This window comes from Trachemys scripta, chromosome 19, assembly GCF_013100865.1.
Source record: "Trachemys scripta elegans isolate TJP31775 chromosome 19, CAS_Tse_1.0, whole genome shotgun sequence".
Classification (NCBI taxonomy): Eukaryota; Metazoa; Chordata; order Testudines; family Emydidae; genus Trachemys; species Trachemys scripta.
In genome coordinates, this window is record NC_048316.1 from 3,046,574 (window position 1) to 3,058,588 (window position 12,015).

General features: G+C 42.6%; 1 long non-coding RNA gene across 1 annotated transcript in view; it reads right to left on the reverse strand.

Annotated features, from left to right (window-relative positions):
- Positions 1-1,034: 1,034 nt before the first annotated feature.
- LOC117868011 overlaps positions 1,035-12,015 on the reverse strand; it is a 33,840-nt gene continuing 22,859 nt past the window's right edge. The window contains exons 3-4 of the long non-coding RNA XR_004643554.1: positions 1,934-2,019; positions 1,035-1,444 (exon numbers count right to left, since the gene is read on the reverse strand). This is a non-coding gene — a long non-coding RNA (uncharacterized LOC117868011). The remainder of the gene's footprint in view (positions 1,445-1,933; positions 2,020-12,015) is intronic.

Below are 12,015 nucleotides of genomic sequence, written 5' to 3' on the forward strand. Positions count from 1 at the left end.
TCATTTCGGAGCATGTTTGTAAGTGTAAAAGAGCATCAAGGCAGCTCTTCTCTCATGGTTCCCCATGCCCTTTGTGTAGCGCTGATAAGAAAATAGAAAATACACAGCAGATTAAGATATGTGCTTTCCATTCTGATAACCATTATCTGATCTAAATTAGATGCAGTGGTTCCAGCCGTAATGAACTGGCTCCTGCCTCCTCTGTTCTGTTCACTTTTATCTTACAGTGGTTGGCCTACTGTATCTCTAATCCTCCCATCTTTTCATTTTACACTTCCTCTTTCCATTAAAAGCTTTACCTCCTCAAAGCCCTGGATGGCAGGAATTCAGAATTAACTCAGGATGTTTCCTGGTATAAGCCACTGTTGCTTAAACCTGACCCCCACTGCTGACAGGCCTGCAAAGCCTGATAATGCAGTGATAGGAGATGCAAACGTAGAGCCCTGCCTCGGGAACGGGTGGGGGCGGAGGCGCAGGGGGAGCTATTTGTGGGAGGGCAGGAAAATTCTTTGATAACCATATGGCAATGCAAGAGAATGTCACACTGGGAGTTCTGGGGTTAGCCAGAGTGACGGCCTGTTATGGTCCTACATGTACTGAGCCCGACTGTGCTTCATTTCACACCCGCGTCCAACCGGCATGAGAGGAGAATCACGACCATTGGAGGTTTCAGGACCTCACCTTCTGAACAGAGGTGCTCCAGTGGGTAATTCTCACCTAAAGATCCTCCTCCAAGCAAAACGGAATGACTGCTTGTGTTGTGGATTGTTGTGCCTCTCCAGACACTTAGAGCAAAGACACACTCCCTGCCTGATTTCAAATTAGGGGCCAGGATTTTCAAGGTACCCAGGTGCCTAAAGATGTGGATAGGCCCCTGCCCTGCTTGATATTACCTTGGTTTCAGTGGCAGATGCTTAACCTGCTTAGGTACTTTTGCAAATCCCACAAAGTGCCTACCCTCATTTTTGGGTGCCTAAATATCTTTGAAAAGCAGGTCCCAAGAACCAGAAAGAATGAAAGCAAAGACTGCATGAGACGGCAGACAGTGTTTATGGCTCCTCTGACAACTTACAGTCATTTGAACACAAAATGGCTGCCCGTCTCTGCAGACGGCTGAGTCCTTGCAGATTTAAAGGTGCAGAATACAGAAACCAAAGGCATCACAGTTGCACGACTAAATACACCACAGGGGAGACCTCAGATGGTTAGATATTTAGTTCGCACAAGCATGTGAGAGTTTGGATGTTTCTCCAAGCTTTTTCCCAACTACCTGGGCTTGCAAATTCAGATTGGAAGCCTGATGTTCATATGCTTTCTTGTGAGACATCTAGAATGCCCAGCTTCCCGTCAGGTGGGAGGAAATTACCCCGAGTCTGGGCTTTCTTATGTTGTCACAGTACCGCCTGCTTCCAGTTCCAGCCATGACAAGGAAGTACAGGGACAGCTGGGGAAAATGACAAAGGACAAAGAAAATGCTAATTAGACTTATATTGTGTGGAAAAGATTCAGGTTCACATTGGACTTGGCTGTCAGGGAAAGGGTGGGGGAATCTAACTTTGTACCATGAGCCCAGTGGCCAGATGCTAAGATTGCAGCAAGCACTCTCTGTGGAGTACTAAAATGTCCTTGCATCTTTAGGTTCTTCCCCCAACTCCCTTCCTGCCCCTCCGTGACTTGGACATTCCATCAACACCCCTCCCCTATCCCCTCAGCATAAATAAAGGAATATAAGATCTTCTCTCTGTTTCTTCCCACCCCACGATGTAAACACATGCCAGGACAGCCCCTTTGCCCCCCCAGCGCGATTCCTGAGAAGAAAGCCCAGTGCGTTTTGCCTCTAGGCACAGTGAGGAAATCTACGGTCAAGCCACTGAGCCAGCGGCAGCCCCCACAGCCCCCTATGTATTAGAGTTTCCCCCGCTCTCTCATTTACCAAGGTGGCTGAAATGTGGCTGTGTGCAGAAAGAGTTAAAACTTCCTCTTGAGAAACAGGATCTGCAAACATTAACATTGTTCCACCTGAAAAGCATAAGAATAAATCAGAAAGGAGCGACATGCATGCAAAGAATGAATAGTAATAAAAATGATGTGCAAATGTGCCACAAAAAGGTAATTACTTTTCCCTTCATGGCTTACGCTTTACAATCTCTTCTTGGGAATTTGGGAAATGGAATTAGAATGAGGAATTTGTTTTATCTGGAGTGTAAACTTGAGCTGGGAGGTAACTGCCCTCCGTTTGTATTCGTCTGCGTTGGCTCCTCAGCCGATGAAAGCCATTAACCTTCCTGCTACACCTGTGAAATGAGCATGCAGGAAGCTGTGGGGAAAGTGATATATAGCACACACGTCACCCAGCACATTTGCTGTCACCAGGGCCGTGTGGATGCAATTTGCAGACCTCCCTGCACAGAAGGAAAGGATCAGGACTGCCAGGGGCTGCCTTTGCTGATGGATTATTTTGTCACATCAATCACATTGTTGGTGGAATCACCTGCATGAAAACCAACCAGCTCGCTGCCATCCCATCCCATGTGGGTCTCGCTGAGGCTGAGGGCAAGCAATGCTAATGACATTGCAAAATGATGCTCTTTCTTTTAGAGAGGAGAACTCCTTGGATCCTTGTATCACCTCTCCCCTGACCACCCATCCCTTCAGAGGGCCATGTATCAGAGCCACTACAGCTATGGTTCAGAGTGTTCTTGGAGACAGGATACTACAGTGGTCTGATTCAATATGGCAAGTCTTATGTGTCAACATAAGCACGCAGTAGAAGAGAAGCATTATGTGTTATGTCTTAGTGTTTGCATACATCTGTGAGATATGTTGCATTGAACTAAAACACTAACTTACATTCAGTCCCATCAAGTAGAATTTGTAAGAAGGAAAAATAAACATTATAAAAGAAAACTATCTGAAGCAAATGAGTTTTTAAACTGCTGATGAATCTAACTGAAGTGACTTCAAAATTATTTTTCACTGTGAGAGGAAGCAGATCTTTGTGAAATGACTAGGAAAAGAAAATTTCAACTTAAAACTTTTGGAATGATAGCAAAACAATATATCTATTATGTCCTTACATCTGTATACAAACAAATAGATGCATAGTATTACTGACAACCTCTTGCTGACAAGCTAAATGAATGTTGCTTCAGATGACAAAATCAATTCTGCTCTCTATTTAAAAGCCTTTAAACACAAGAAAGGTGATCTGTCTTCTTTATAGTAGCTGCAGGTTGAAAGGAATGGTGCCATATTAAAAAATCTGCTGGTGGAAATCTAAGGGTCATTTTCATAGCATCAACATAACTTTTTGTGTATGTAGGAAAAGAGTGAGGAGAGGAGCATGGCTTTGATTGACCTTTGAAGTTACATTAATCTTCGGGAAAGTAAAAGGTTTTGATTAACCCTCACAGTGAACTTAAAACAATTGGTTAAGTAGCATCTTCATCCCTGGCAACAAAAGTCCTCTACTCATGCACAGCGAGAGCAGAAATGGTGCAGGATTAGCTCCCACCAGTCTGCTCCCATCTTGGCTGGGAGCAGCCACCTGTAGCAATGAATATTGCAGCTCGGTCTCTGTGGCCCATCTAGTCTTCAGTATCTTTGCTGAGATAGCCAAAGGGGGAGGGATGGAAGTCTGTGAACTCCTGTGTCATTTTCAAATGCACTTAACAGAGTTGGAATTTTCTGAATCTTTTTTAAATGATGTTTAATATTTCAGCATGGTAATTTTGGCTAATATCTGCTGAGAGTTTTTAGTAGCACTGTATGTGAACACACTGACTCGTTATGACTTGTATGGAATGCTTCTGTGTCCCCCATTGTGGTAAGAATTGACATTGCAACTAGAGCTGAGCAAATAATGGAGAAAAGTCAGACTGTTCTTTAGAACTGAAAAGTGAATTAGAGATTGGACATATTTGCAACCCTTTTGTGAGCACTTTCCAAGGATATTTAAGTGTTGGAGCTTTATTAGCCAGAATGCTTGCAAAAAATAAAATTTTAAGCTTGAATGCCTGAATATTTCTTGACAGTGAATGTTGCTTTGTACATTCAGCTGTAAAATACATGATTTGTGTGGTTACATAAGCCATTCCATCAGGAAACAGAAAGAACAGTGTGTGACTTATGGAACCAACCAACACAGTATGAAGTATGAATATTACAAAGCATTACATCTTTGAAATTCATTTGCTGTTGGTTAGTCACGTGGACTGTTTCTGTTCATTGGTTGGATGACACATGTAACAACTAACCAGCACAGCCTTTATATACAATGATGTTGGTAGGTAAATAGAAGATCATCCAATAAGGGAACAGAAACATGGAATTACCAAAGAGTACAAATTGTAATGTTCCCTGAAGAAATTAGGAAAGAGTTATGAATCCATTTGAGAATTTCACTGTCTGTTCACAGGCCTCTCACAAACAAAGACAACATGAACTGTATAAATGTTTCCCTATAATTATTTGCTCAGGTCTAACCAAAACCATCCAAGTACTGTGTACTAGACACTATAACATCCTAGGCTCTATACCAGCATCTCATAGCTCAAGGAATATTTTTGTCCTTGCTGAACTTTCCAGGTAGAAGACCCAAAGTTAGTTTGGTGTGAACAGCAGGAGAATCAGAATCTGTTCTCTCGTACACGTAGTATAAATCTCCCACTGATATCAGCGGGAAATATGTGGGTAGCTGGAAGGCATTACATAGGCTTCTTATTCTGCATAGCTGATCATTTGCTTTGGAGGGCCAGACCTTGCAGTCAAAGTGCCTCAGTCGGCATATCGGTATTTCTGGGTTCTGTAAATTTACCAAGTTTATAGCAATTCATCCTTGAGTTTTCTGCTTCAGCATGTTGCCAAGAGAGACACTGACAGATAAGAGAGAACAATTGCACATAACCTCAATTACCCAAGGATAACAAGGCCCAGTACACCTTTAAGATATTGGTAATATTTGTATCTATTCAGCTTTTTCAGTGCTAAAGGCAACAATTTATATCCATTAGGAGCAGACAGTTGGATGTCAAGTTGAGTCCTGGCATGCACCTCAACCCTAGCTTCTCCTTGATGGGTGCCATATATCAAGCCATAGATACTCAAGGATTTTGCCTGCTGCTCATATGGACATTTAGTCTCAGAAATGTCATTACACTCTAACGAGCAGCTTTGAAGCACCAGCTCTTCAACCTGCCCAGCTGCTTCTAGGGCCTTTATTACTTCACTGGAAAAACATAAACACGCCGAAATTCCTGAATTGAACTGAAACTCTGGCCTGCAGATGAGGCAGCCTGGTATTCTGTGGATGACTGATTAAACGGGGAAGGTCACTTTAACAATATAACATCTCGAGCTGACAAGCTGATCATTGAGTCATCTCCTTAAATCTCTTCAGTTAATTTCTTTGCAGCACTCTTCAAGATTTGAAAATCAAAACCAAACTGAACCCTGATGGATTTATCCCCTGGAGTGTACAGCATTTTCTGGATTTCCCTCCCACTGTGCTAAGATGTCACACACCATGGCCACCACTTGACAAAGCATCCCTTTTTAGGACAGTAATTAAGTGCTATCCTGAATAGGAATGGATTTAAGCACATGCTTAAGTGCTTTCCTGGATTGGGGCCCATGCAAGTATTGTAGCAATTAAGCACATGCATGGATGTTCCTGAGTAGGATGCATTGTCGCTCTGTGTCTGAGTGCTTTCCTTGGAGTATGAGGTTAAAGCAACACAGTCAAGGCCCCAGATTGAATACTGAGTACAGATGTGGTGTCCTCATCTCAAAAAAGATATAGCGGCATTAGAAAAGGTTCAGAGAAGGGAAACTAAAATGATTAGGGGGTTGGAACGGGTCCCATATGAGGAGAGATTAAAGAGGCTAGGACTTTTCAGCTTGGAAAAGAGGAGACTAAGGGGGGATATGATAGAGGTGTATAAAATCATGAGTGGTGTGGAAAAAGTGAATAAGGAAAAGTTATTTACTTGTTCCCATAATATAAGAACTCGGGGCCACTAAATGAAATTAATGGGCAGCAGGTTTAAAACAAATAAAAGGAAGTCCTTCTTCACACAGCGCACAGTCAACCTGTGGAACTTCTTGCCTGAGGAGGTTGTGAAGGCTAGGACTATAACAGGGTTTAAAAGCGAACTGGATAAATTCATGGAGCTTAAGTCCATTAATGGCTATTAGCCAGGATGGGTAAGGAATGGTGTCCCTAGCCTCTGTTTTTCAGAGGGTGGTGATAGACGGCAGGAGAGAGATCACTTGATCATTACCTGTTAGGTTCACTCCCTCTGGGGTACCTGGCATTGGCTACTATCGGTAGACTGGATACTGGGCTGGATGGACCTTTAGTCTGACCCAGTACAGCCGTTCTTATGTTCTTAGATTGAGGTTTTGTAAAAAATAAAGTCAAGGGTTTAATGACAGTTAATTTGAAACATAATATTTTCACAACTGCTTTTAACATCTGTGAAAATGGCTTGATATACCGGTAATTTAACCATTGCTGTGCAGTGCCTTTCAAGGGGTGGCGGGGACCTAATCTATTTAGGTGTTTTTGTCAATCTCACCAGGTTCCTATTTGCATCTCTTAGACATCAAAATTCCTTTGGGAACCTGACCTTCTGTCACAACACATTTTTGTTTAGTATAGTTCCAGTTTGAATAAAGAAGGCAATAGGTATTGGGTAGCCCACAAGAACCAAGAAATGAAACAGACCAATTTGGTTTCCTCATCTCAGATGAGTGAAACGTAAGAAGTAAGGCATAATTCAGTAGATTACATTTGTCGGATTATCTCATTAATAATCAGAGATTTACTAACAGAATGGATAAGGTAAATCCTTTGAATTTGTTCATCTTAATTTTGTCTCTTTAATTCATACCTTCTTATAAATTTTCTTCTGGCTCTTGCTAGTTTCCCAAATGCCACTAGATTTCTGATGAGAAGTTGTAACGCTTCCTTTGAGACATTATATATACCTTGTCTTTTGGGTGAATATTTGGCAGGTATATGGGATTATCATCAGTCTCTTATCTATCACACTGCAGATAGATAAAGCATCTGTTCATAGCTTTAATGTTATTATTTATTATTCTTATAGCAGTGTAAGTGTCTGTCAAAGACAGCTCTCTATCCCAAAGTGTTTTCAGACTAATAATAAATATAATTATTAATAATTAGCTCTTCCATCTCTAGAATTCAAACATCCTTGCTAAGATAAGTAAGTATCATAGTGAATAATAATACCTACATACCTGGTTCTTCATCCGTAGATCTCAAAGCACTTTGCCAAGGTGATCAATATCATTATCCCCACTTACAGATGGGGAAACTGAGGCACGGGGTGGTGACGTGACTTGCTCAAGATCACACAGCAGGTCAATGGCAGAGCCAGGAGTGACGCCTAGGTCTCCTGACTCGCAGTTCACTGGCCAATCCACTAGGCCATGCTGCCTTCCCTGGCAGCTGATCCGCTGTGATAATGCTACAGTTTTGCTCTCACGGATTACCTGAATTTGTTCACCTCACACCTGGGCAAGTGTGAGGCGAATCCCTTTTGATGTTGTTCTTAGGGGAGCCAATAGGAGGCAGCATAGAACTGATTTGAAATATGAGACTCTTTTAACATTACCTTTAGTTAGCAAATTATTGTTGTTAGAATTAGAGAAGCATCCACAGATTTCAGCACCATAGGGCTAAGGAAAGGTACACACACATAACTCAGTGGCAGTCCCTGCACGGAAGAGCTTACAATCTAAATATCAAATGAGACACAACAAACAGGCAGGAAGAGCACAACACAAGAGGGCAATGACAAAGCATGAGAAGCAGCAGTCAGGGCGCTGTTGTCAAGTGTTGTGTAGGGACCAAGGCAGGGTTAGTTTTAAGGAGGGATTTGAAGGGAGACAATGAGGTGGCCTTGTAGATGTTTCTGTGGAGCTCCTCCTTTGATAAGGAGCAGCAAGGGAGAAAGCACAAACGAGCTTGTTAGGAAATTTTACAAATGAGCAATCAAGACTGGCATCGTCTGTGGCACAGAGACAGGCGTCGACATGGCAATAGCAATGAATGCATGGCACTTCCTTCAATACTGCACGCTGCCTGCAGAGCAAACCTCTTGATGGACAGTCCTAGAAATGCAAATATAATCAGGCGCTGTGCGCATATGTCAGAAAGAGAATAGACCCCATGGATCTCAAATCAGCATGAAACCTAAAAACTCACATGTTTTGCTAAATATGTAAATTATTCTTCACTAAAAGGGATCTTGAAGAATGACTGGAGTGTGTACAGCACTGGATGGCCTTCCACCCTTGGAGTTTAGCCGCCCAGCCTCTGCTGACTCTAAATCCTATGCAGTCGACTGGAAATGTAGCGGTGATTAACTCTTCCACACATGGACGCAGAAGGAATGTTATTTTTTACCGAAGTTCTGTGTCTCTGGAGCCAGGGATTGAGATGAAGCAGCAAAGTAGGCTTTTCAAGAAGGGGTAGAATCCCTGCCCCATTGAAATCTGTGGGAGTTTTGCATTGCCTTCGCTGTGCCTGAGATTTCACCCCTCGCCCAGGTGATGCGATCTCCTGCCCAGTCAGGACATGATGGAAAAACAAACTAAGCCATTCATTAGTTTTATGTAAGTTTTCTGTTGATCTCAAAGAGCATCTCAGACAAATGTAAATCTATTATGCAATCTTCATTTGAGTGAGTTAATCCCACCACAATAATTAGGGAGCGAGACAGTCTGTGCTATCGGCACATCTGTATCCCTGCTCATAGAAATCACTAATGCTTTTATATTCTCCACGAGGACAGGGGCCAGATGGCTTTGGGAATGAGGTCTCCGCATATAGCCAGGAATTTTGCCTCCTTCCCCTTTGGAATAAAACAGATTCTTGCCTGAAGCCTCCTCATCCTGGCATCTGATTTTTCATTCTCTGAATGTTGTCAGTCTCAGGTTTGTTCCAGGGCGCATCACACCCACTGCAACGCTGGATGAAACCGTGGCTAAGGCATCGGCCCTCCGTTTAGCTCACCTCATCAGACCTGATTAGACATGCTGGGAGCTCCCAGAGGAAAGACTACCAGCCCTGTATACTGTTGAGATCTCACGCAAGCAGCACATAGCCCACTCATTGTCTCCCTGGGTGCCACAGGCAAGTCTGACCACTTAAAGTGGAATTATTTCTGGGTGGCAAACCATAAAATTAATTTGGTGCTAAACCCTTTAAACGGAACCAATTATTTAAGAGTTAATGTCTCTTCTGGAGGTCTCTGCCAGACAGTGGCTGACTAGAGCAGTTAAGGGTCTGAAGCCAGAAAAAGGCTATTGTACAGTGGCCGTGGTAGGAGCCTGAAGTGCTATTGTTGAGAAGGGGCTATATTAGGTCTCTAGTATTCCAGGGGTTAGAAAACATTGCCTATTAGGACTCGTCCCCTGGGTTTCTCACATTCGGCTAGGCCCTCGTTGACCGGCAATGCTCACATAAATGCTCTGAAATGGAAACGGACATTTTCAAAGCAGAGCACAACCAAATGTGCTTGCACTTGAGGAGCCAGCAGAACCGTACATTCGGAGCTGCAAGCAGGCATTAAATCAGCAGTAATAACCCACCGAATAGCACTAACTCAGACAGAACCATCGGGATATTTAAGTAGATGCACTGCCCATGTTGTTAGTGTGCAGTTGCCTTTTGCTTTTGCTCTGTCTCATGCTATTCCTTAGCCTTCCCATGTGTCAAGGGGCATTTCTATTTGCAGTCAATTATTGCCACCACAACTCTCCTCATTAATTTCTTAAAACAAAATTCATAACACAATAAAGCAGTAAAGGAATCAAGTGTTTGTGCAAGCACATGCTCCTCAGAATTCAGTCACGCTCCCAAAGGCATTTTGTTTATTTTTTAAATTGTTAGTATACAGTGTTAGGTTTCAATACACAGGTGAGGAAGCCTGGGGTGATGGAACAATTTGTATAGTGGGGGAGCTAACAGCCATTTAACCGAACTGCAAACCCTGTAAATAATGGAAACCACTTCAAGAAGGGGATGCGGCTCCAGTTCCAGCTCCTCTGGAAGAAGTAGAACAAAGGGCTACCTTTGCCTTCTCAGAAATATCATAGAGCAAAAATATCAGTCCCTCAATGCCAGGAAATGGTGACTTGACTGCTTAAAACAGCTCAAGATTTTCACAAGCAACTAATAATTTTGAAGGTCTCCACTTTTGGGGTGTCCTGATTTTCAGATAGTGCCGAGCACTTGCCCTTTTAAAACCAGGCCCTCTGGTTTTACCTCAGGGCACCCAGAATCACTAGTCACTTTGGAAAATCTTGGCCTTCAGGACTGGCCAGGGCCACAAGAGTTACAAATCTAAGTTTTGAAAAGTAGATAAAAGTAGTGACTGCTGGCAAAGTCATTGGAATGCTGCAAAACCTCTAAAGCTACTGCAAATGCTAAATTAATAAAGTCCACTTATGGTTAAGCTTTATAAATGACCCTATGGAATGTTTGCAGCTAAAGATTTTCCTTCAGGTTAACATTTTTTGCTAGCAGAGTCATATATTATTTAATTAATGGAAAAATTATTATGTTCCCATGAATTACATTTAAAAAGAGAGCTTTAAGTGTCCGTGCTCAGGTGTTTGTTTTGTTTTGTTTTGCTAAGGCTAGTTCTGTTTCATGTTCCCAGCCATGTTAAAACACTTGTTATGTTTTTTCTCTCTCTTTTTCTCTCTGTTTTACAAAACAGTAAACACTCTTTAAACTGAAATAAATCAATGATGTGCAGAGGTAGTGGGCTTATGACTTAATTGAAAGCATGTGGGGAGCGCACGGGCTGGGAGTCAGGAGACCTGGGTTCTTTTCACAGCTCTGTCACTGACTTACTGTGTGACATTGAGCAAGTTACTTCAGGGGAGACCTTTGAAGATACAAAGGGCATTGCAATGCCTACTTACAAACATAGGGCCAGAAGGGTCCTCCTGGGTCATCGAGTCCAGGGCCCTGCTATTGCAGGCAATGCTTCATGTAATCCTGTTTTGAAACTTATCAAGCTCTATATTAAAACCATTTAGATTTGTTGCCCCCAACCACTCCTGTGGGAAGTCTGTTCTTAAAGCTCACTCCCCAAAGTCAATGGGAGCTGGGTGTCTAATTCCCCTTTAAAAAGAACAGGAGTACTTGTGGCACCTTAGAGACTAACAAATTTATTAGAGCATAAGCTTTCGTGGGCTACAACCCACTTCTTCGGATGCATATAGAGTGAAACATATATTGAGGAGAAATATATACACACATACAGAGAGCATGGGAGTCCCACCTGTTCATGCTCTCTGTATGTGTGTATATATTTCTCCTCAATATATGTTTCACTCTATATGCATCCGAAGAAGTGGGTTGTAGCCCACGAAAGCTTATGCTCTAATAAATTTGTTAGTCTCTAAGGTGCCACAAGTACTCCTGTTCTTTTTGAGGATACAGACTAACACGGCTGCTACCCTGAAACCTAATTCCCCTTTGCGCCTTTGAAAATATCCCCTTCTCCTGGCCAGGTTTCCCCATCCATAGAACAGGAATAAGGATACCTGGTCTCCTTTGTAAAGTGATTTGAGATCCATGGATGAAAGGTTCTGTGCAGGAGTGAAAACAATTTTATTATTGCTGTTTTTGTTGTTTATTTTGCCCATCTCTCCCCAATACCCAGTCTAGTAGTTAAATTCTTACACGGTCTCGGTAGGTTTCATAAGTTCACAGAGACGCCATTGAGAAAGCCCCTATGTTTTACAGAAGATGTGTCCTTCCTATGCTTGCTCTGACAGTGTTGTTCCTTCATTTTGCTCAGGCTTGGCACTGATTTTGCTAATAAGCAGCAAAAAGAACTTTGCAGACTCCCAGACCTGGAACTGAGGGTCATTTCTGCAAACGCTGCACCTGACTGTCTCACTGAGTAGTTTTCACAAATTCTGGGTGACTCCCCTGGCCCAGGGGAGTTCCGATTGACCCAGAAA